This window comes from Scyliorhinus torazame, chromosome 2, assembly GCF_047496885.1.
Source record: "Scyliorhinus torazame isolate Kashiwa2021f chromosome 2, sScyTor2.1, whole genome shotgun sequence".
Lineage (NCBI taxonomy): Eukaryota > Metazoa > Chordata > Chondrichthyes > Carcharhiniformes > Scyliorhinidae > Scyliorhinus > Scyliorhinus torazame.
The window spans coordinates 217932330-217937533 of record NC_092708.1 but is presented as its reverse complement, the minus strand read 5'-3'; the positions used below and the strand labels follow the sequence as shown (position 1 = coordinate 217937533).

At 47.8% G+C, this 5204-nt stretch overlaps 1 non-coding gene across 1 annotated transcript; it reads right to left on the bottom strand.

The window, feature by feature from the left end:
* Positions 1-4666: 4666 nt before the first annotated feature.
* LOC140408087 (U2 spliceosomal RNA) lies at positions 4667-4860 on the bottom strand. Its single transcript, XR_011940016.1, has one exon. It is a non-coding gene; the product is annotated as a U2 spliceosomal RNA (small nuclear RNA).
* Positions 4861-5204: the final 344 nt, after the last annotated feature.

Genomic DNA, 5204 nt, shown 5'->3' with positions numbered 1-5204 from the left:
TATGTACCAGTTCACAAGTGGACCAACTCCGGGCCCTGCACGATGGTCTCTGCCACCCAGGGGTCACCCGGTTCTTCAACTTCATAAAGGCCCATAACCTGCCCTACTCCATTGCGGAAGTCAGGACGGTCACCAAAGACTGCCAGTCTGCGCGGAGTGCAAATCGCACTTTACCGGCCAGACCGAGCGCACCTGGTGAAGGCCTCCCGTCCCTTTGAACGCCTCAGCATGGATTTCAAAGGGCCCCTCCCCTCCTCTGACCGAAATACGTACTTCCTGAACATGGTCGATGAATACTCCAGATTCCCCTTCGCCATCCTATGCCCCGATATGATGTCTGCCACACTCATCAAAGCCCTCAATAGCATCTTCACTCTGTTCGGTTCCCACCTATATCAACAGCGATTCGGGATCCTCTTCCATGAGCGATGAGCTGCGTCCATTCCTGCTTAGCAAGGGCATTGCCTCGAGTAGGACGACCAGCTACAACCCCCGGGGAAACGGGCTGGTGGAGAGGGAGAACGGGACGGTCTGGAAAGCCGCCCTGCTGGCCCTATGGTCTAAATATCTCCCGGTCTCCCGCTGGCAGGAAGTCCTCCCCGCGCCCTCCACTCCATCCGATCGCTACTTTGCACTGCGACTAATGAAACCCCCCATGAACATCTCCTTGCCTTCCCGAAGAAGTCCACCTCCGAGGTTTCGCTCCCAACGTGGCTGGCAGCACCAGGACCCGTCCTCCTCCGCAAGCACTTGCGGCTCCACAAAGCGGACCCGTTGGTCGAAAGGGTACAACTGCTACATGCGAACCCGCAGTATGCCTACGTGGCGTACCCCGACAGCCGCCAAGACACAGTCTCCCTCAGGGACCTGGCACCAGCTGGTTCCCCACCCCCCCCCTCCAATTTCCCCGGCGCCACCCACCCTCCCCCCAGCGCGCCTCACCACAGCCCCCGCTCCAGGATGATCTGTCCTCCCATTGGTTCCACCCGGGGATGAAGATGAGGACTACACACTCCCGGAGTCACAGGCGACCAAGCCGGCGCCTGCATCACCACCGGGACTGCGGCGCTCACAACGGAGGATCAAGGCATCTGACCAACTAAATTTGTGAACTTTCACCAAACTGTACTCTTCAAAAATGCTCACATACCATGTAAATAGTTTTTGAAAATGCTCACATACCATGTAAATAGTTTTCCACCACCCCCGCTGGACTCTTTTTTAACAGGGGGTGAATGTGGTAGTCACCACTGTTGTATATATCACATACGAGATGTAATACGGTAAGGCTCCCGTACTACAGGTACGGGGGTGGATCCCTGCCTGCTGGCTCCACCCAGTAGGCGGAGTATAAAGGTGTGTGATCACCGAGCTGCAGCCATTTCGGCAGCAGCTGCAGGAGGCAACACATCTCTGTTTAATAAAGCCTCGATTACTCGCTACTCTCGTCTCGTCGTAATTGATAGTGCATCACCGGGCAAAAGCCTTCTCCATTGCCACTACTATCTCCACCTCCTGCCCCTCCGGATGCATCATAATTACATTGAGCAGCCTCCTCACATTCACTGACAGCTGTCTCCCTTTCACAAATCCCGTTTGGTCCTCACCTATCACAGCCCTCAATTCGTGAAGCCAGCACCTTCATCAGCAACTTGCCGTCTACATTCAATAGCGATATTGGGTGGTATGACCCACACTGCTCTGGATCCTTGTCCTTTTTCAATATCAAAAAGATGGATGCCTGTGATAGTGTAGGAGGGAGTTCCCCCTTTTCCTAGCCTTGTTGTATGCCCTCACCAACATTGGCCCCAGGTCCTCCCCAAACATTTTATAAAATTGCAGCGGGAATCCATCCAGGCCCAGCGCCTTCCCTGCCTGCATTGCCCAGTGGCGGACCGACATTTTTGGGGCCCTGAAGTTTGAACTGTTATGGGGGTCCCTTCGCAACCAGCAATGATGTCTGGGTAACCACTGTTATCTTCTTCAATGGGGTTGTTCCACAACAGATCACCACAAATTTTGTAAAAATTTAACCACGACATCGCAGATTTTGATTAAAATTGCTGTACCGGATTATCTCACCTGTCAAAGTCACTGGTGTGAATACAGATTTCCTATGACTTATAGTTTTCGAGTTCTGGGGGGATGAAAATTAGGGAAATGTTATATACATGCATGATGCATCATAGAATGATGAAATAAAACATAGAAAAGACCACAGTCAATATAATCTTTTTTTTTTTTTAAATATTTTATTGAAAATTTTTGGTCAACCAACACAGTACATTGTGCATCCTTTACACAATATTATAACAACACAAATAACAATGACCTATTTTATAAACAAAAAATGAATAAATAATAAATAACAAAAATGAAAACTAACCCTAATTGGCATCTGCCTTATCACAAGTAAAATATAATCTTTTATTTTAGACACCTATGAGAATACATACTACATGAAGCACATTTTACAAAATACTCTTTTTTTCTGTTTTTCTAGCAACATATTCACATACAGTTTTGTCATATGAGAGCTTCTTTGCAATGTCATTTTCTAGAGATAATATGCATAAAGAATTTAAGCGCACTTCAGTCATGGTAGACCGAAATTTGTTCTTTATAAGGGATAGCTTTGAAAAATTCCTTTCTGCTTCGCAGCTCGTGATAGGCATTGTCAAGTACAGCTTAAGCGCAGTAGTAATATTGCAGTCGTAGCCTATCTTCCATTCACCTCTTCATATAAACAATAGGCTTAGGCTAATCAAACACTATTTCACCTTTATTACTTACCTTACTTTTCTAAATATCACATTTATTTTTGAGTAGGGGTAATTAAAATATTGTATCCTTATGAACACTTTATTGAAAATAATTCTTGTCCAGATCGCTATCACAAGTGCTATCACGTTGAAAATTCACGTTAGCATTGCGGTTGCCTTTTCAACGGCTCCCCTTTTTTGTTACGACACGTCATCTACTGTTTGTATTTCTGTCATAAATGTTAATAGTGTTTTAAATTATTTATAATTATTTTATATTAAATATATTTAGAATGAAACATCCTTAATTTGAACCTTTTTTCATTTACGGTTAGCCTACATGATACTTTAATAAACTTTTAATTTTTATTTTAACTATTATTTTGTATTGAATTACACTATATTATTAATATTGTTTTTTTTTTTTAAACCCTTTAAGCAATGTGGACTAAAGTCGCTTCTGGGGGCCCTCCGGGATTAGGGGCCCTGAAGCTTAAGCTTCATTAGTTTCATAGTAGATCCACCCCTGGCATTGCCCCAATACTCTTCATCACCTCCCTCAACCCGATAGGGGCTCCCAATCCTCATCCAGCCTGGGAAACTCCAGCCCATCCAGGAACCTCCGCAACCCCCCCCCCCCCCCCCCCCCCCCCACCCCGGGCTGGGGGCTCTGACTCATATAATCTCCTGTGAAAAGCCTCAAATGCCCCATTCACCCCCACCGGGTCCAACACCATGCTTCCCATCTTGTCCTTTACTCCGCCTTGCTGTCTCTTGCTTCCTCAGCTGGTGGGTCAGCATCCTGCTCACCTTCTCACCATATTCACATACTGGCCCTCTGTAGCTGCCCCACCGCCTTCCCCGTGGACACTAACCTGAACTCCATCTGGAGCCTCTGCCTCTCCTTCAACAACCCTGCCTCTGGTGCCTCCGAATACCTCCTTCCACCCTCAGGATCTCCTCTACCAGCCTTGCCATCTCTGCCCAAACTGCCTTCTCACTATGCGCCCAAATTGAAATAAACTCCCCCCACCTCCCGGAGGTGGTCGTAGAAGACCAGACGGGCTTTGTTAAGGGTAGACAACGAACAGTGAACATCAGGTGACTGCTAACTGCGATAATGACTCCATCCGGGGAGAGAACACCAGAGATGATTGTCTCCCTGGATGCAGAAAAGGCCTTCGACAGAGTCGAGTGGAAGTACCTCATTGAGGTACTAGAGCGGTTTGGCTGGAGATAGGGATCAACTCCTGAGTGGCAAGTGTACGGGACCAACACCACCAGCTTTGAATATTTCCAGCTGCACAAAGGCACAAACAGGGATGCCCGCTCTCCCCACTCCTGTTAGCCCTGGCAATTGAGTTGTTGGCGATTGCCCTCAGAGCGGAAAGTAGCTCGAAGGAAATCGAGAGAAATACAGAGAGCACAGAGTCCCACTCTATGTGGATGACCTGCTCCTCTACATCTCGGACCTGCAAAGTGACATGGAAGGAATCATGAAGCTCCTGAGAGAGTTTGGAGCCTTCTCAGGCTACAAGCTCAACCTGAGCAAGAGTGAATTCTTCCCTGTGAACTCGAAAGGAGGAGGGGAAAATCTGGCGGGACTATCATTCAAACAAGCCCAAAGCAATTTCCTTACCTGGGGATCCAGATTGCCCACGACTGGACACGGATCCACAAGTGGAACCTGACAGTGTGATGGAGGAAGTAAAAAAGGACCTACAGAGATGGATATACTCCTGCTCTCCCTAATAGGGAGGGTACAGATGATCAAGATGAATGTACTGGCCAGGTTCCCCTTCCTGTTCGAATTCATAACGAGCTACATTCCCAAGGCCTTCTTTAACTCGGTTGACAAAATGATTATGCCGTCTGTATGTGTCTTTTTTTTATTTTTATTTTTTTTCCTTTTCTGAGCTACCAAGCCAGGGCCCAGAGTGTGGGCCAGGGGCGAACCCCCAATCCAGCTCCCCGCCCGCTCCAAAAAACCAATTCAAATTGAATCCAATTCATGGTCCCCACAAGAGAGACACACCAGATCCGAACCAAAGGCTCAATCCACAGACACTTGATCTTAGCCAAAAGGCCGAGAAGCGATCCGTCTGTATGTGTCTGTTCTACAAAGAAAAGGAAACACAAGGGCCTAAGCCCTCCCAAACCTAACGTACTACCAATGGGCAGCCACTGCAGAAAGAGTGAGGGAATGGGTGAGAGAACCAGAAATGGAATGGGTAAAAATGGAGGAAGGCTCCTGTACAGGGATGACCCTCGGGGCTCTCACCATAGCAGCATTCCCATCCCCAGCCAAGCACTCAACAAGCCAGCCATGCTACACGCCACCTTTAGGAGGTGGAGACAGGAAGTGAGATGCCTGACTATAAGGGACTTCTACACAGAGGACAGGCGAGCGACCTTAGAGGAACTGACAGAAAAACTACAGCT